The sequence below is a fragment of the Perca fluviatilis genome, chromosome 21 (assembly GCF_010015445.1).
Source record: "Perca fluviatilis chromosome 21, GENO_Pfluv_1.0, whole genome shotgun sequence".
Classification (NCBI taxonomy): Eukaryota; Metazoa; Chordata; class Actinopteri; order Perciformes; family Percidae; genus Perca; species Perca fluviatilis.
Window position 1 is genome coordinate 9,464,428 of NC_053132.1, and position 20,900 is coordinate 9,485,327.

The 20,900-nt window shown below is 39.6% G+C and overlaps 1 long non-coding RNA gene across 1 annotated transcript in view; it reads right to left on the reverse strand.

Moving 5' to 3' along the window:
- Positions 1 to 226: 226 nt before the first annotated feature.
- LOC120551182 overlaps positions 227 to 20,900 on the reverse strand; it is a 104,647-nt gene continuing 83,973 nt past the window's right edge. The window contains exons 2-3 of the long non-coding RNA XR_005637840.1: positions 1,370 to 1,427; positions 227 to 453 (exon numbers count right to left, since the gene is read on the reverse strand). This is a non-coding gene — a long non-coding RNA (uncharacterized LOC120551182). The remainder of the gene's footprint in view (positions 454 to 1,369; positions 1,428 to 20,900) is intronic.

Consider the following 20,900-nt stretch of genomic DNA (forward strand, 5'->3'; position numbering starts at 1 on the left):
AATCCTCATCTTCCTTAAATCCTGATCAGAGCGAGTCATGGTCAGTAGGACCAGACAGAAGAAATACACACTGTGTATAATTAGCGTCACAATGGCTCTCCGCAGGATTAGTCGGGTTGTTTTCACTGCATTTTCCCAGCCAAGACCAACTTTAACACCCAGCTTTGTTCCTCACCTGAGGCATGTGGAAAGGAGAATTCAATGTACTCTCCTCTGTTTCCCTGACACTTTATGAGAACTTCAACAAGTCTTGTCTTTTGGCTGACGGCCTGTACAGCACTTACTTTGTCAGCATAATTCACTGCCATTAGAACAGGCGACATAAAAGGGCACCCAAGGCTAATTCTAGAGGACAAGAAGTGCTTTCACTCAATCTTCCTGCGGCACAAAAAAGGAACCATGCAGTCCCAAAGAGTATCCTGGGTCGGTGCAATACACTCCATACATTTTCTCCTATAAGAAAAAGAAGAAAAACACTCACCTCTTTTCTTTTTTTCAGTCTCTGTCTTTGCTCTTGAAAATAAATGGTTGTCATTGATGGCAGCTTTTTCTGAAGGTCAGTCATTAAGAAAGTGTGACTGGCTGCACTGAAAAACTATGCTGTCTTTTATTCACTTCACTTTGTTAAAACTGAACGGTATTTCAAAATATTTGTTCTGACATTTAATAATTCTAATTATGAGGGATGGGGTTTATTTAAAATCTAATGTACTAAAGTACAGAGCCAAAACATTAAAAAAAAGCATATCACTGCCCTGCTACTTTCTGAATTCACCGGACAGCACATGCTATACAACATACATCAAAGTCAATTCTTGACAAAGTTGAATACATAAAATAAAACCCATATACAAAACAATTTTCATCGAGCACAACATATTCAGGTCCTTACTGCATTCAGTCCATGTCTTTCTGTCTCTCTCCTGGCTACAGAATTTAGTGCCTTTGAAAGACTACAGAATGCATAAAAAACAAACCCGTCTTATTAATATTGTGTAAATCAAAAAGCAATTTAGATTGCACCAACATGGTGGGTTCTCCAGATCTTTTGATATAGAGGCCAGCTGTTCCGGTTAAAATTTCCAATTGAAGAGTGATTCCCATCAGAAGAGTGAGTTTGTCCAACACTCTTTGAATTTAAGACGAATTCCACTTGAGTTGAAATCTGAATAAATTCAGATTCAGAGGCTTTGAGCAAAACAACATACTAAAAACGCTCGTTGGTTCTTTTCAATTTGATGCTCAATATTTATGTGTCTATGTTGATTTCAAAAATGAAATGAAAACATTTGCTGGCTGTTTTATGATCTTCTAATACATTCATCTAATTTTGTGTTTCAAGATGCTTTCTCTTTGACATGAAACTTACCAGATATGTTACACAGCGTGGTCTTCTGAAGTGTCCCATTTCCCCTGGCGAGCTCAGCCTGTTGAAGGAATGACATCATTGGGGAATAGTTAAAAGAATTGCAACTAAGGTTTCTGCTTCTTCAGGAGCATCATTTGTTACTTGGTATTGTGTGAGCCTCATGGTAAATGGCATTATTTAACTGTGAAGCTAAAAATAAAGATACCCCAAATAAGCGGAACTATCACAGACCATTAAATCAGATGTGACACACTAAAAGCTTTCCGGCAATTACAAGAACGGTTTCACATTTTTCAAACACATTTCTATTGTTCAATACAATGTATAAGCTATTTTGATGCCTTGTGATAAAGGTTTGAACTTTGATATTACTAAAAACTAACCATTAAATAATCAACTCTATTTTATCAACCACTACAGTGCCTGTTCAAAACATGCCTGTTCAGAACAGGCCAATTGTTTGGCCTCAGGTATTGCTGCTTGCAGCTTTCGCTACCATCCAAAGAACTTCACACTCCTCCCTGAGTCCTGAGCAATTCACCTGCCATGACATAGTTGCGTCCCCTAGCAACATTTGCTAACAGCTGGCTGTTTGGGATCCAGCTTTATCTGGGAACATTGGCGGTGAAACAGTTAACAGGGGTCCCCTAGTGCAGTGTTTCTCAAACTTTTTGCAATATTGTACCCCCTTTGAATTGTTTGTTTTAAGCCAAGTACCCCCTGAGCAGCCCAAAACATTTTTGGTAAGAAAAAAAAGTCTATATAAAGAGGTACAGTACAGCGCCAGCAGTGATAGATTTACTAAACAACAACAATGTAACTGAAATATATTTAAATGCTACAATTCAAATGTTTAGAATTACTTTATCATTCATTATTATGGTATAATTATTTTAGGAATTATGCATGACATATTTTTAAATTAGCATTTTTGCAATAATTTCCCGTACCCCCTGCAGTCCTCCAAAGTAACCCTAGGGGTACACGTACCCACATTTAAGAAATACTGCCCTAGTGTGAAGTCGATCGGATGTACGGTTGTCGAGAAAATCAAAAGAAATTACAGAGACTCCTTTCCTTTTAGTTACATTATACAGTATAACTTACTTACTTTAAAATAATGAGTGAAGAGTAAACAAAGTTAGGAGCAGGACGGATCAGATAAATATCATACACATGCAATGTAACTCATTCATGAAACAAGAAAAAAAAACTCCCGTCAAGGTTCATTTAGTAGCTATTCTCGAGCTTTTTATAGTGCGTAGTTTGTGCCACCCCCATGAGGAATTCTAAGTAATGACAACAACACTGTAGGGGCGTCCACATGATACAAGCCTTACGTGATCGTGCTTTACAACCTCTCCTCCCCCTCCACACAGTTGCTAGTAGCCAAGGAGGACACGGAGGATTAAAAAAACATGGACTCTTCAGAAGAGGGAATTATCTTCACTTGAGTTTCTGCGTGGGAAAGTCACCGGATGACACAATCTTCTGAACAAAGTCATACTGAGAAATACAGAGAGAGTTGTGTGGAGCTGATAGTCTGGATTAGCTTTGTAGCAACTCATTTGGCAATGGCTTCAATGTAACGGACGTTCATCAATATCAAAAGGTTACGCACTAAAACTTTTAATACGATCTTCCTAAGCAGATGGAGTTTTCTATTCCATTTTCTGAGCATTGTTAGGACTTTGCATCCATGTTGCATACAATATTGAGTTTCAATGTTAATTCTTTAAAATCTTGCACAACTGGGAAAACTCCATCTGGATAAGATTATGTGATATGATTGAAAGCTCCAGAACAGCTACTAAAAGGACCTAAAGGTGCAATTGTTATTTTATTTTTTTTTTGCATAGGCCAAGAATGGACTATGGAATGGAATATGTATGCATGTAACATCCATGAACTGTAGGAATACTTGCTTCTCAAAAAAAAACTTAGTGATTTATATACAGTACATACATATTAAGTCCATGGATCCCTTCCTTCTGATGTTTAGCCCCATAAGAAATGGGGAGATTTCATCTCAATAACAGTTCCAAATAAATGTACCCATCTCCTTGTCTACTAAAATACTAAAGTGCTCCAAGTATTTTGAGAGTAAATCCCTCAGAAGAAAACATTAGTTTGTGCTTGTGCCTGCTTATAAACAATATATAGTGTACTTTTTTCTCTCCGATATGTATTATTTTGCCATGAACAGCATAAGTGGTTTAGAAGATGGATAAATGAATAGATGGACATGTTTTGTTAAAACTAACAATGAACAACTGATATGGAAAAAAACTTCCTCTGCTCTTTTGTAATGGTTTAATGAGTTTTTAATAGTTCATCTGAGCCAAGGATTTTGATAGAAGAAAAACCAGGCCAGCACCTGTGATAAGAATGAGCGAGAATATATAACCAATCTACAAATACACACAGAGACATACACACTCAAAAGTAAGAACACAATACTCGATACTTGGAAGATAAAATCAATAACCAGTGAGAAGATAGCTGATACAAATGTTTTGCATGCAGCAGCGGTTGCATTAATAATGGAAGACTAGATATCCCGTTAGCAGCCACATTTCAAGCTTCTCACAATGTGTGTTTTTTTTTTTTTTTGTACAACTGAGGTCAGAAACATGGACGTGATACCAGGCAAATTAATCCAATAGGTAAATTGTATTGAATATGAGAGATAAAGAGGGATGCATATTCCGCCAAAACACAGAGAAAGTAAAAATGTGCTACAGTGATAAAAATCACCGATGGAGAAAGATAGGATGCAAGCCACTGGGCATTTCTCAAGATATGAAAGAAATTACTTTTGAGCAATTCATTCTCTGTGGAGATGTGGTTCTGAGCTGTTAGGTGCCTGATCTTTGTGATGATGATGATCATTTAATCATTTGACTGTCAATAAAATGCTAATAAAACTATTTTTGGATAAGATGATGTGGATTAATGATGGCACCCCGTGTCCAGGAGCCGTAGCTCCATTTGTGACTTCCGCATTCCGTACATTCCTTCGTGACTGGGAAACATCACGTTCCCTACACAAACTAGGGCTGTGACTCTTCACTGGTCTCGCGATTCAATTCAATTACGATTATCCTGTCAACGATTCAAATAGATATCCCAATGCATCACCTCCTCAATATTATTATATATTGCTACACATGGTTTTCATCAACAAATTCAAGCAGATTTATGTGAACTCCAACTTTCATTGTATCTGCTCTTAAAAAAGACACGTCCTGAATGTACTGGAGTCTGAACAGAGCATACAACAGACAAAAGGCAAAAAAAGCGGAAAATCAACAAGTAACATCATTAGGCAATAATCGATTATGGTCTGTCACCGCGTAGATGCAGAATCATCCAGGTCTGCATCGCAATGCATCGATACAATGATTTATTTCAACACCCCTAACACAAACACTGGGAAAAAGTGGTATTTTGGTGATCCCACAGATGTCTACTGTCTATTTGGAATGATAAAATGTTTGTGTGGTGCAAAAACCAACGGTTTAATCGTACACTTCCACAGACTGTAATGCTCCACTCTGCTCTTCTTCACTTGTCCTTTTCCTGTTAAGTTTCAACATCTGGCAAGTCAAAACATCTGCTGTGAAAAAGGTCCATTTGTATTGCCCATTGCTAATTTGTTCATGTTAACCTTCATCCTGGACTATACATCTGCCCACGCACGTTTTTTGCACATTCTGCACTCAACCTATTCATTATTATTATTCCTCTTTTTCCTTATGCAACATATGTTTTATGTATACATTTGTTTCTATATTCATGGTTTATTTCATATTAATGTTTAAGAGGTTTGTTTGTTTGTTTGTTTATGTATGCACCATTCACCATAAGTGTAACGTCTTGTGGCAATAAACCCTTTTCTGATTCTGATGTCCACTCATATCTTTACATAAACCTTTTACAGCAGGAAAAGCACAAGTGGAAATAATACTGTTAACGTTGCTTAGTATTCCAGTAAGCCAGTCCGGTGTGAGCATTCACAATACCTGGACCCTTGAACGGACACATCTAAATGGAACGCAGACATCAATTAATGTTATAAATCACAGCTGTGCTTTTTCAACAATGGCATAGCTTACTAACTTTGTATGAACACCCTGAACACGTTTGCCTTGCCTGCAGTCCGACTAGTATCAATAAATTCCGCATCACACACTGAACGTTATCGCCGAGTGTGTTTTATTGTCTTTATTACCATCTCTCAGTCATTTGAGGCATCGTTTCTCTCGTTGCCTGGTGTGGATTATTACCGCAGAGACTTAGCATGTGGTTATTTGTGTTTGTAGGCGCATCACTGGACGCCAGCACTCACAGCAGTCTGGATCGTGGCCTGGTTCAGTTGAGCTGTGGAAAGTGACCTTCTCCACAGTATATTTTACACCAAGCCCCAGTGGCCCAGAGCCCTCTGTTCCAGCTGGAACACTCTGTTGTGCGACAGATGCCACATTAAGCAGCACCCCTCTCCTCGCCGTCAACCTGCTTCCAAAATCCCTCCACTGTCACTTTGCAATGGCCTCTCAGCTGCAACTGGACTGCATCTGTGTGTATGTGTGCGTCTGCACATTAACCAATGAGGTGAGGGTCTCAAAGGCTAAGGCCATCAAAGTCATATTGGACATGTGGGTACATGTTTTCACTTAAACACTTATACAGGCTCTCCGAACAGTTCTCTCTCTCGCTCTCTCTCTCTCTCTGAAGTGCTGATGTTTTCCCTCATCGCATCCAGACTGAAATGATCCATGTGCACTTTAGGAGATAACGGTGAGATATATTTGTTTCAGTGCTGTTGCGTTTCATCTGAGAGCTACCCTACATTACACAATTATCTTTTATTACAAAACAATAAAGCTGTACTTTGATAACATAATAGTAGCCTACCTTCAAAAGACAAATTTAAAACCATTTTTCTCTTGGCTGACCAAAACATATTTTTTATTGCAATACCCTCCAAAAATGACCTTCCTTCTTAGTAAAATACCATTCTCTATCAGGCTATTTAAGTAGAATATCCCGCGGCTTGACTGTAGCCATGACACTTCAAATCAAAGCCCAAAGCCGACTTTTGAGATGAACCTGTAAAGATTTCAGTTAGAATATCCTTGGACAGATCTATACTCCTGTTTAGAAGTGAGAAACATTTCTCTCTATGGATACTAATTATTGTATTTGAGTTGTACTCTGGCTGTCTTTAGCAATAGGCAGGAGAGCACTACACACAAACTGAGGAATAATATTGATTTTCTCCAGTTTGCAAGACAGTCACACATCAACCCAAACAGTTGCTGCAGAAGTTTTATTTACTCCCCGTTCAATGTCTCAGATGCTCTCTTCAACACAAACGCCCATTCACACATGTTCATAAAATACACACATATAAAAGATTACAACTAAAGTTTAATTTAGGGTTTTAAAGTGCCCATATTATGAAAAAAATATTTTTCTGGGATTTGGGGTGTTATTTTGGGTCTCTGGTGCTTCTACACGCATACAAACTTTGAAAAAAAAACATCCATGCTGTTTTGAGTGAGATACGGTTTCTTAAATGTGTCCTACCTTCAGTCTCCGGGTGAGCTGTTCAAAATCTGCAGGGCTTTCTATGTCACTAGCTGAAACGAGGGCCCTAGGGGGCTAACCGTTAGCATACTAGTGCTAGCATGCTAGCTCGTTCTCAATGGCAAAATACTGCTACAACCAAAGGTGTCAAGTAACGAAGTAAAAATACTTCGTTACCTTACTTAAGTAGAAATTTTGGGTATCTATACTTTACTGGAGTAATTATTTTACAGCAGACTTTACTTCTACTCCTTACATTTTCACACAATTATCTGTACTTTCTACTCCTTACATTTAAACAATAGCCTCGTTACTCCTATTTCAGTTTGGCTTGTTTTCATTCCGGCTTGTCATCGTTCAAAAAAAAAAAAAAACTATCCAGATAAATCGCGCCATCCAGATAGACTGAATGTGATTGTGGTTGGATGAGAAGTAAACATATACCACTCCGACACCCTATTGGTTTGTGCGCGATCCATCGCACCTGCACAGACCCGGTGCTAATACGGCACCGCTGCCTTAATGACCGTTATCTACCGGACCGAATAGCAGCGCGGATTTCGATGCCTTATTAGGTGCCACTTAAATGCCTGCGCTTCTCTCTGATGCTCCGAAAACGGACGTTAGAGGGAACCGAAACATCGCCGCACGGGATGCTAGTCAACACTACACTCGGCAGCTGGTAACGTTAGCCTACCGTTAGCTAGCAGCGGGAGTAAACACGGTTAAAATGCTGACAGCTAAACGGTGTAAAAGTGTGTCTGTATTTCACTGTAGAGGATTCTAACACCAGACTGTAGCTGCCGTTGTCTGAAAAACACAGACTCAGCCTGAAATAAGTTATTAAAGTTAAAGTTATTAAATTTTTAATAAATCATTTCATTTTGACCCTGTGGCCTTAGCAATACACAAGCTGTTCTTTAATGTCGCCTTGTGCTCTTTTTTTTTTTTTTAAATCAACTTTTTTATTGTTTTATATTTTTTAACATACAGAACAGACAAATACAATTGAACAAGGTGCTTCCTTTTTTTTGTGGAGGTGGGGTAGTGCACTATAGGCCCCTGTGGGGCGGGCTAACCTTTTGTCCTTAATGACATTTTTTCCCCTTACATTACTTATACTTTAAGTAGTTTTGAAACCAGTACTTTTACCCTTTTGAGTAAAAAGCTTGAGTTGATACTTCAACTTGTACAGAAGTCTTTTCAAACCCTAGTATCTATACTTGAGTAATGAATGTGAATACTTTTGATACCTCTGGCTGCAACACACACAAATTCACCCGAATCTACAAAATAAAATTGTATAGAACTACTTACATGTCCCTGTTCTGCAGGTATTGTGCGCCCTCGTTTAGAAGAAGTCTCCTGGTTAATCCTGGTTTGTACAGGCCGAAGTTGGAGAAACAGCTAGCTAGCTCATGTAATCCTTACCTAGCTACTGCGCATGTGCGACTGACAACAAAGATCTTACAGAAGTTGAGAGGTCTCACTTTGTAGCTAAAACAGAGACCTGACACAGGGTGAAAAGAGGAGCTGCAGCAATGTGCAGTACAACAAAAGTGAAATGGAACACACCTGCCCTCGTTCACTTTCAGCCCAAACTATACGGATTGACCGCCAGTTGTAGGCTTAGCACTACTGCTTCAAGTGTGTTTTATTATTCAGCTTATTTTCTCACCAAGTTCACTTCAGTTTTTCAGGCAATTGGAACAGCACTTAACATGGCAGCAGGGACTCCCCTGAGGGCAAGTGCTTAGGGGAAGTGAACGAGGGCATGTTGAACCACTATTGAAACGCAGCCATACTTCTCGACCTCTGGTCAATCAATCAGAAAAAGCACATCATTATTTTCGGATGACCATAAAAACCTTCACCACAGTACAAACTGACAGGTTCAAGTTTTTTTGTTGTTGTTGTTGTTGTTGTAGGGCAGCAGTTAGAAAAAAACGATTTTGCTCATTCTGGCTCTTTTTCTTGATCTACTGTGTTATGAGAAGTCTTTTAAGGAAGTGTGAAATGTCAGGAACAGACATGCAGTATTATTAGCTGGGAGACCGGCTAACACCCAGAGCCACCGTGCAATGTGATTAGGCTTGCCCCCGCAGTTCAAAACAGATGCTCTTCACCAGCACAGGCAGCATGGAAGAGCCTGAGGCAGGCAGCTATTTTGGGTAAATTAGGAAAGACAACAGTTGCTCCCCAGGTTGATGCTGCCATGCTGAGGTGCGGTGCAAGGCGACAGAGTGGAAAACACAGACTCAACCTGGGCAGCGCGGCCCCGCGGGCGTTTGTCATTTGGAGGCGCTCCAGCCGACAGGTGGCTGCTGTGGTCGACTGCTCCCCATGCACCTTATCCAGGTAATTAGCCATTCAGCTCGGGCACGCAGGAGAAGAGGGCAGTCATTGACAGAGACAGGTATAATGAAGACAGGCCTGCTGTTGAGACATTATTTTTGCGCATTTCTTATCTTCATATTCCTGAGTATGTCACTCCCTGCTCAATGAGTGGACCTCTACTTTTACTTCTTACAGCTAGGTAAGTACTGTTACAGTTAAATGACTGAGATTCTTCATTTATATACAAGTTAGTCTCGCTTTGCCAGACCTTCCTCCACAGCGCTGCGGAGGAGGGTCTGGCTAGTCCACACAGCATTCCGGGATGAGAGAAAAACATGCTCTGGTTTATTGCCATTTCTTTAAACCAATCACAATCGTCTTGGGCGATGTAAGCGCCGTACAGAGCAACAGTGCCGCTGCAAAATAGCCTCGGGAAGGAACTTGTTTTGGTGGAACATGTGTACGTTCAAAGGTTGTTTTAGTCGTGCAACAGAAAAATCAGATTGGACAGATAGTCTAGCTAGCTGTCTGGATTTACCCTGCAGAGATCTGAGCAGCAGATAACCATAGTCCTGGGCGCTTTGGTAGCTGGTAGTAGAGCGCGTGCCCATATATAGAGGTTTACTCCTTGACGCAGTGGCCGCAGGTTTGACTCCGACCAGTGGCCCTTTGCTGCAGGTCATTCCCCCTCTCTCTCCCAAAATGCCCCCAAAAAACAACTTTAAAACCATATTCCTCATAAATCCGAAAGGAGCGTCATCCAGCAGAATTTCCGGCTGCAACGGAGCAATCCCGGATGCGGAACGTCGTAGATATAGACTATATACAAGTTAGTTGTGGAGGTGATAGGGGAACTTCACACACACTCATTTTCCACATCAAAGTCTGTTTACAGGTCTTGAGGAGTACTACTGCAAATGTAAGAAAGACTTTTGTGGCTCCAGGGGGAGCTACACAAGTGATGTCACTAGAGACAACATGTATTGCAGCTGAAGACTACACGTTTGAAAATGAAAAGAATCTGCGAGTGTGGAGTTAGAAAGAAGTGGGCTCACTAGACTTCTGTAGCCCACTACCCATCTCTGCCTGAGGCCAGTGTTTCGAGGCTACATTAGCCGCAACTAACATAACACACCGCACTGTCAGTGGTCAAGGTGCATTGTTAGAAATGTAGGCACCAAGTTTTGACAAGAAAGAATACATGAAATAAAAAAAAACTATATCTCTGCATGCGTGGCTTTTGTTGCTCCTTGACTTAGGAAAAGCGGCAATCAAAATGTCAGAGAAGCCAAAACGGTACACATTTTTAACCAATCCCTTGTTTTAATTGGTATTTTCTTAATGTGATAACTATTTTCTGCAAATTGTTTTACATTGTTTTTTTCTGTCTTTGCTATTTGCTGTGTTTGTTTTCTCTCTTTCTTAGCACTTTTCATATACCTGCATTTACTTATTTATTTATTCATTGTACAACTGTTTGCAAATGACATCTGCTCATGGGATACTGTAACACTCTGTTTCGCTCATGCTTCAATTCACATTATTCTGCAACTCATGCTTATTGTACCAAATAAAAATCCAAGAGATAAAAGACATCAGCCTACAAGCAGTATACTTCCCTGTACTTCAAGGAGAGAGAAGTTCAGTCAATTGATGGGCATCTTTCTCCCAGTGAGAACAGGGCAGCTCCACATAATTATAGGCTTGATTACCATTATGCTATTGTGCTAATATTCAGCCTTTTATACAAATTATATTTAATCTGCCAGTCAAACAACAGTAACCCCTCCAGTGCTACATGAAAGCATTGACCTCTACCATCAAGCATATCGACCCAGTAGTGGTGATGAGCTGCCGTTTTCTACAGCATTATTCTGATAATGCCTTTTTTTATGACTTTTAGCGGTCTGAAGTTTTGTGAATGTGTATGCACGCTGTGGTTGATGGAAGTGGGTAGGTTACTAAATGTTCTTCACAGTCAGAGTTGGAAGTTCTGTGAATGGTCTAGTGGAGAGTTGTGGTTGAGTCAGTCGGTGTTGATTGGCAGTAAATGGGGAAAGGGAACTATGTAAATGGGAACCTGGCCGGTGCTGCTCTGTTGGGAAATCAGTTGGCCATTTGAATATTCAACCCCAGGGCCAGCGCTCTAATTCCTTTCCCCTCAACATGCCACACAAGGAGAAAGGAAGTGACAAAATGGCAAGGGGGTGCACAGGCAAGAATTTGCATTTTAATGTGCCTGTCGGAATCACTTTGGATAAGAGCTGGGAGTATGAGAGACCATGCAACCCCACAGGTCGGCACCAAACAACCTATAATAGTCGACGCCCAGAGAACAACATCCTGCGTAAGAGGAAGTTGATGCGAAATAGGAAATAAGGGGAATCAATGTTGTTGAGAGAACAGAATAAGTTTAGATCCTCAAGGCATAAAGGCCCAGATGGGCAAGGTGGAACAAATAAACAGGTTGGAATTTTGTTGTTGTTATTTCTCATTTAAAAACATTTCTAACATCAACAACGGAAACCACCACAACCTTGAAAGAACTTTCTCTAAAAGCTCTTATGGTAAGCATTGTCATTAATTGTAATGACAGCCTAATTATAAAAATTGTTTTCCTGAAGGACAATTGAATTTTTCACGTCTGGAAAAACTCCCCAAGCAATAACTGTGAGGATGAGATGTTTAAAGGAACCAAACCATACGAACGCAGATCATTATTCTTTTTCCTTTGCACTTACACTATGATAACATTTCCTCCCTTCTCCTCCATCAACAACAGAGGAGAAGCATAGTCTTTTTTTCATCTCTACAACTCCTAAGAGATAAAGACGGCAATTTAAAAACAGCTGCCTGGGAGTTCATCTTCACACGGTGGCACTCTGTTATTGCTATTTAATGTCCTCAATCACATTGTCATTTGGCACAAGGTGAGGTGAGTATCGAACGCCTTGATTAAATCAGTTCAATTTTATCCCTCGCCGTTACAGAGAGTATCTTTACACGTATCGATGAGTGTGTGTCGCGCCCTGGCAGACGCAAGGACACTGAGTGAGTGGCACTCAGACACTTTCACTGTCAGAGACGGTCAGAGAGCAGACAGCCAGGCAGCAAGGCCAGACATCAGGATGCCAGCGAGAAGCCAGAGTCATCCTAGAGGGATGCATCGTTGCGGCTGATTCACCTCATTGTTGGAGCTATTTTGTGCTTTCAAGGTCCTCCGTACAGTACAGCTTAATGAGACTGCAGTCTCCTTGAATTACTAAGCAGCTGCCTCCAACTCTCTCTGTCTCTCCATAGTTTGAATATCTAATTAGTGTTGCACACTATTGACAAAATGTGATTTGCGATATTGATTATGAATATTGCGATATTGATATTAATTTTGATATTTTTAAACATATGTTAAATTACAAAAGTTACATGAGAACGCTTCAAAATAGATTCCTAACAAATTAAACATTTTTATTTATATATATATATATATATATATATATATATATATATATATATATATATATATATATATATATATATATATATATATACACACACACACACACACTCACACACACACACACACACACACAGTACAGGCCAAAAGTTTGGACACACCTTCTCATTCAATGCGTTTCCTTTTATTTTCATGACTATTTACATTGTAGATTCTCACTGAAGGCATCAAAACTATGAATGAACACATATGGAATTATGTACTTAACAAAAAAGTGTGAAATAACTGAAAACATGTCTTATATTTTAGATTCTTCAAAGTAGCCACCCTTTGCTTTTTTATTAATAAGGGGAAAAAATTCCACTAATTAACCCTGACAAAGCACACCTGTGAAGTGAAAACCATTTCAGGTGACTACCTCATGAAGCTCATTGAGAGAACACCAAGGGTTTGCAGAGTTATCAAAAAAAGCATTCATAGTTTTGATGCCTTCAGTGAGAATCTACAATGTAAATAGTCATGAAAATAAAGAAACACATTGAATGAGAAGGTGTGTTCAAACTTTTGGCCTGTACTGTGTGTGTGTGTGTGTGTGTGTGTGTGTGTGTCAAATGTTTGTGTGTGTATATATATATATATATATATATATATATCTCAATCATCAGTAACGAGTTGGCAGAATTGGACAAGCAATTCCAAGGGCCTGCATGCATACAGTGCACTACTGTCACTACTGTAAATAGTCTCAAAGGTGGTACATGGGAACCATAGAAAGTGTCTGATAAACAGTAATACATTACAGTAAAGAACGATGATGAAATATTACATCCATAGATCATGTAGTCTAATTGGTTCATGCAACACAGTAGTTGGTGACAATGAATCTCGTTATCTTGAAACTTTCATGATCTAAACATGGAATATTGTCTGTCTGTTTCCATACAACTATGCATTAAGAGTAATGCAACAGTTACTTATTATTTTGAGCAGTTGTATCAATTGATAGATGATTGTAATGGAATGAATAGACAATCATCTGAAATGTAATGTGTGAATTGCTTTTTGAAATAGTAGTACTTTGATGTTAAATTGTGTCATATTGAACAGGTGATCTTTGTTAAATGAACAAATGATCTCAGGTTTATGCGTACTGTATCCAAGCAATTGAAACAAGTGTTAGAGTTTTGAAAAAATGTGTATTTTGATCATTGGTTTTGTGTCTAGAGTTTTGAAAAATTACGTCAAGGTTCTGAAATTAGTGCCAAAGTGATTGTAAAAAACTGTAAACACAGTTAAAATTCTGACAGCTAAACGGTGTAAAAGTGTGACTGTATTTCACTGTAGAGGATTCCAACAGCGCGACGTACAACAGTCTGCAGCTGCCGTTGTCGGAAAAACAAAACAGGCAATATGTTTGCTTGGAACTTGCCTCGCTAGCCTCGTGGTGCATTCAAAGTTATTGTAAAATACCCTATTCCCATCTGGTGGTGGTTTTTGTCGTTTCACAGCAATTTACAGGTGAAATAAGTTAGTTATAAGTTGTTATTTCATTTTGATCATAGCAAGAAACAAGCCGTTTTTAAATATCGCCGTCGTTTTGTGCTCCCTTTTTTATATATATTCTAAACTTTTTTTAAAGTATCGGTTTAGGCACCAGCACCGTTTAAGTATGGTTTTAGCACTGCTATCAGAAAAAATCCAAACGATATCCAACCCTAGTATGGTTGGTAATATGCATCTTCCATCTCTAGGCCACCAGGAAGCCATGCACTTTTCCACATGACTTTGCTGTTCAAATGCACACAACTTTTCTAAATTCCTCCATTTCTTCCTCTATTTCCCATTCACTCCATTTTCTAAACCTCCAATAACTCTCATCATGTCTGTTGAGCCTCTCAGTCAGCCTGCCATGCTCTTTCTCTCTCTGGGTCTTCCTTGTCCACTAAACCCTTTACCATTCTGTTGTAATCTGACCCAGCCTTTCGTGCCATTATTGCACTAGCTCTCCCAGATCCGGTCGTAATGCAATTGGGAGAGCTTTTCCACTCTCACTGTTTCCCCATTTTCACTTAATAAACCCCATCTCATTGTTTTTAGGCCACAAACTGCATTTCGCCTCAATTGAATTTAGGTCACAGCTCTGGGCTTTGCAGAAAACAACAACATTCTAGCTCTATCGCTTTTCAGTGCGGTTTGTTTGTTTGACGCTATAACATGGCACTCAGAAGTAAGAGAAAACAACTAGAGCTTTGAAAGAGAAGCTGTGCAGCTGCATCTTTTTTTCCCGTTTCACCTTTACTCCATGCGATTTGCAATTTAGAATTTCACTTGGAAAGGGTGCGTTTGTCGGTTAATAAAAAGGGCTGGAATGACTGAGCTAGCTTAGCAGAATAATATCCTACTTGATTTGGCTCAATGAGTAGCTGTTATCAATTATAATGTTATTTCTTGCCTTTAGAGTGAGTAAATGAGCTAAAGAAAAACAGACAAAATAATTATAGCAGAATCGATTCATCATAACTTCCAAGGTTCTTCTTCTCCCCCCGCAGGTCTTGTGTGCAGGGCCATTGGGGATACTTAATGCAGACTTCAGTCGGAGGAGATGAGCCCTCACTGTGCTCCTGAACAATCACTTCCTCGAGGGAAAACGGGTCCTGTGGGTTTAACATGCAGCTGATGACTTGATTACCTGCAGCTCTCTTCACTTCCGCCTCGCTGTTTCCCTCCACTCGCTCCCGCTCTCGTTGGTTTCCATCCCGTTTGACCTTATTGATTTGCCCCAACTCGAGCTCCTGACTCACTCGCCTTTTCTTATTTATTTGCACAGCTAATGTGCAACACAGCTTTGACCCATTGTCCTGACAATGAAGTGGAAACAAGCTGCAATGGCTGAATGAAAAGCATGGCAATTTTGTTTCAATTGCTCTGCAGCAGGGAAAGTGGCCATGTCACAAGGTTAGCCAAGCAACATATTTCTACACTCCCAGAGACAGATATGGACAAATAATCAATAGTCTATTCATAAGAAAAAGTAAAAAAACAAAAAAAGCGTAGATAACAGATCCAGGGCCCTATCTTGCACCCGACGCAGCGCAAAGACGGACACAAGTGTCTTAGCTAGTTTAAGACTGATGCATTTGTCAATTTCCCGTCCAGTGCCCGCGTCGTTTAAATAGCCAATACACCTGCGCCCATCTGTGCGCCCATGGGCGAGCAAGTCTTACAGGGAGGTGTGCTCAGGTGCATTCTTGGCGTATTGCTATCTTGAGGCAGCGGAAAGTGATCGCGCCATTGAACAACAAAAACCCGGTCTAAAGTCAATAACGCAGCATTTCGTTGTTATTTTAACAGTGCATTGGTAAAATGTGCACGCACACTATGCTTGTTACACACACACACAGCACACAAACATGCAAAAGATAAAAAATTCAAATATTACAATGTGAAATTGTATTATTGTGTATATCTATAAATGTTATATTACATGTTATTATGGTTACTGGCGCTTTCACTTCACGCACGAGCAGATCAGTTTCTTCTCCTGAAAGTCTCTCCTTCCTGCTTAGCAAATCCACCATCATAATAGCAATGCGGGGAATGGGAGCCGACACTCTGATTGGTTTATTGCATGTTACGCCCAAAACACACCAATGCTTAATTTGAACCATGAGCCTGGCGCACGGACCCTTTTTTCCGTTTCCGTTAAACTAGCAAATGTGGATTGGTACACGCCCTAAATACACCTGAGCCAGGCGCTTTACGCCGTGCGTTTAGATCGTAAAAATAGGGCCCAAAAGGTTTGGAATATGTGCACAGCAAAGTAAAATCAACTAATTTCTATTTATGAAAAGTTACCTATACATCCCCAATAACTACCTCCAGTGACCCTGAGCCATCATATCCAAATACAGGAGCTTTGTTTGTCTCTTGCGCCTCCTTTGTTCCAGTTCGGTGCACTACCACACACACTAGAGGACACTGGAAATTATTTCTGGGATGTTGCACCCTCAGAATGAATGAGGCTCAACTCTCCATGCTGCAACTTTTATTACATCTTTGATTTGGTAATAAAGTTTTCCATCCCCTAGCAGTCTCATCTCTCTTTTCCTTTTGTTACTGTGAGAGATCAGCTGATTCTCACAAAGGTGCAGCCTGCTGATAAACATGGCCTGTCATATTCAAATGTCTAACTCTTGCATTTCACATAATGCATAAGAGACTAGCTGGGGTTGATTAAAAGTAGGGCTGTCAGCATTAACACGTTAATCACGATGCGATTAAGGGCCGAGCATACCGCGTTCATTTTTTTTTTTTTTTTTTATCGCATGCCGCCATTTATTAATTTATTTTCACTTCACTCGGATTCACGTCATGCCTAACAGGCTACTATTTTGACCCTTTGCCGCACTTGACCATACTTCCTCGTATCACATCCTGCTGCTGCTGCAGGCATGATGCAGAAAGACAGCAGCAACACAATTCTGAATGGCGCTTTTTATTTTCCAAAACTCCCGGACGGGTCGAAAGCCATATGCACGTTGTGTAAAGCCGAATTAAAATATCACCGAAGCACGTCAAGCTTGAGCTACCACCTACGAGCTAAGCATAGTAGTACAGTTAACGTGACTCAGGTTGATGCTAGTGGGCTCAGGCAAAGCACTATTTTGGAGAGTGCTACTCACTGACCTGTGGATGAAATCAAATCCCAAAAAATTACTACAACTCTTGCGAAATGGGTGGCAACTAACTGCAGACCTGTCAGCATCGTAGAAGACTCTGGTCTTAAAGACGTACTACGGTTGACATGTTCTGACCCGTCTTAGAACTTGCCGTCGAGGGGGACAGTAGTTTCACGCACACATACACAGCCTGTACGACACGGAGAAAGCAGCCAAACTGGAACTGCTGCAAAGTGATGCAAGGTGATCACTGGACGGCAGAGTAATCGAAATTATTTAGGAGTTACTGCACACTATATTGACTCTAGATTCAAATGTGTGACTAGAGTCACACATTTTTCTTTTGTTTGCAGTAAATAAATAAATAATAAACAAATACAAATCTTAAAATCAAGTTCATAAAGTCACTTTCTTGCATTCATTTGATTCCCAATCAAGATACACTGGTACAAATTGCTTTCCATTGTTAATATGTACTTAAAATGAGTTCTGAAATGCAAAATAGAATTTTAATCATGTGATAAAACATGCGATTAATCGTGATTAACTATAGAAATTCAGCGATTAATCGCGATTTAATAAAATTAATCGTCTGACAGCCCTAATTAAAAGTTAAATTTTTCAGTTATGGTTTAATAATTTCCTGACAATTTAATAAATTTTTTATAAAATTTGCACTTGATAAAAAAAACAATGATGTAATCACTTGATGAATAAATGTACAGACTGATCATTATTTAATGAGAATCACGGTTGACTCCGGTAAAAAAAAAAAAGTACATTTCATAAAAATGGAATAGACTGTTATGCCTTCATCGATCACTTGTGTAATGTTAACCATCTTCTGCAGCTTTTATTTTCTGATAGTGTCTCATCTAAGATCCACTCTGTTCTAATGGACGATCCTCACAACGACCAATCAGCATGGACATCAGCGGGTTCATTTCACATTGATAGGGATTAGTTTAATGCATCTTTGCCAGATAACTACGTACCACTTGCTATCTGCTGTAAATATAATATGTAATATAATATATTCTACATAAAGCCTCAGGTTTGCATTTCCAACATTTTGGGGTGAAGAATGGCCAACCTGAAAGGTATTTATTCGGTAAGCATGTTAAAACAGTATCAGTATTCAGTATATCAGTATTGGTCAAGTTATTACATTATTGGGTTTTATTATATTTTCGATAAGGGTGAGTGCAAATTTTATTACATTTTCAGGAAATTATATAATTGGGTGCTACATACAGTACCCACTTTTACTTATTGAGAGTGCAGGCTAATCAACAACAGCACATTGCAAACAATCAGGGGATGGACAAAGAAAGGTATGGCAAGAAACAAGAACATGTCCAATCTCAAACTAATGCTAAAGGATATCAAAATACATGCACATGACTGCATTAGCTATGTAAGAAATTCAGCTTAAAACCTCTATTTCTCTTGTGTTGCCTCATTGATTGACTTCCCAGCGCTACTGTTTGGCCCCATGTGACATGTCACACACTGGCTGTTCCATGACAAAGTGACACTAAGACACCTGCTTATTATAACAAGTACAGGTACATTTATTTTCTAAGTCAGAAACCTGCAATACATGATGTATTATTTGAATGTTAGCTACTTGATGGCTCAGTTATACTGTAAGGGTACACCCACTCAGTGTATGACTTAATTAGCTTGCAATTGAAGGCCATACTTTAGCAAGTTATACTGTATATGTTTCACATTATGGCTTTACCTAACACTATAAATGTTTAATTTCATTTTTTTTTCGTAAATTCCCAGTAGCTTCATCCACAGGCAGCTATTTTTCCTGGTCTCCAATGTTAAAATCCTCAAGAACAGGTATTTCTCCTATCTTTTCTATATCTTCTCTATTTCCTCTTTCTCTCTTGTATCTCCCTCTCTTTCGTCTTCAGCTGGTGTGTCAAATTGAAATGAACAGAGGTGATGTGGCGAGTATTCTGTCAGTTCTTCTACCACTCATATTGTGAGCGGCAGATAGGTACTGGCAGAGTTATATTGGAGAATATGAGCCAAAAAAGTCTTGGAAACACCAGGTGGGCATGACTTCTCATGAATCACATTCTGTTGCATTATTTTTAAAAGGCCTCCAGAGAGAAACTCTCGTGTAGGCGTTGAAGGTTTGAACATCAATGCAACGAAAGAAAGGCATCCTGCACCCTTCCATATCCGCTTCCCTTTCTTCAACCAAGGTAAAGAAAGGGCTGTAGTTGAAGTTGATATGCCATGGTCTGACCCACCATTTGACAGTAGCTGGTTTATTGTCATTGTCATTATCATAAATCTTTGGAACATGTTGGCCAAACTCACCCTATAATTACTCGTGCTTGGCAATGAAATGTCTACTTGGCTGCAGCGGATGCTCATTTGTGACTTTGGCACATGGCTCGCAGTTAAATTGTTTGCCTAATACTCTCAAAGAATTACTCCCCATGCAAGTCCAACCTGAACGTCTGGTCTGCTCCCAGTTTAAAAGCCGGAGGGCTTTGTTCTATCTTAACTCAAATTCAGTGGCAATATTTGGGGATAAAATATTGGCATTAAAGCCTTCTCTGAGCAGCAGTGTTTGCAGAGAAGGTCCGGTGACTGTAATTACCATCTCAGCCCGACCATGAATTTTATTCCCAGTAAAATGAATAAAACTTCACAAGCTATCCCCAGCTATGAACTCCTTCCTCATTTACATATCTTCTTTAGCTGGTGTGAGACAATCCCCAAATCCAGTTTAACCTCAAGACTTTGAACCATGCCTGCATGCATCGTTACAACTCTTTCTTACTGCTTTTTCGATATATAATCCAGGCATACACTTGGGTTGCATCCATAAATACAAATTTGAGGCCACTTCCACTATCAATATCTTTTATCAATTGACTTATTGGAAAAAGGGGTCTCACATAGTGGCAAACCCACAGAGAAGTTCAACCAGCTCTACAGAAGCTGCAGTAAACACTGTATGCCACCTGGCCGGAACCAAGAAGCAGACAGTTAGCGAAAAATTCAAGCATCTAGCAGCTGAATAGATACTTGGAGAGTTGGTGGAGAGTAAAATAGAGCTAAAAGTATTTGACTTTTTCTGTGTGTAACGTCAGCCTGATAAGACATGTTTTTTCAGCTTGTTGTGGAGATCTTCCCCTAAGTGCCAAAAAACAATGCAGCTTTAATAATAATCCAAATTCGACAAGCTTTACAGGTGACTAGAGATAGAAGACATCTCTGATATCTCGGTGTGCGTGATTTCATTCCTAACATAACCGTTTTAAAAAGACATCGCTGTTTTTATATTGCAATTAACAAAATAGAAATTGCTACAAAGGGTGTTGTAGTGTTAAAACTATTTGGTGTAAGATTTTTCTTTAAACTGCCACGTTATTAACCATCGAGTAAGGTCACCACATGTTACTGTATTTCTGTGTTTCATGTGTCAGACAGGCGA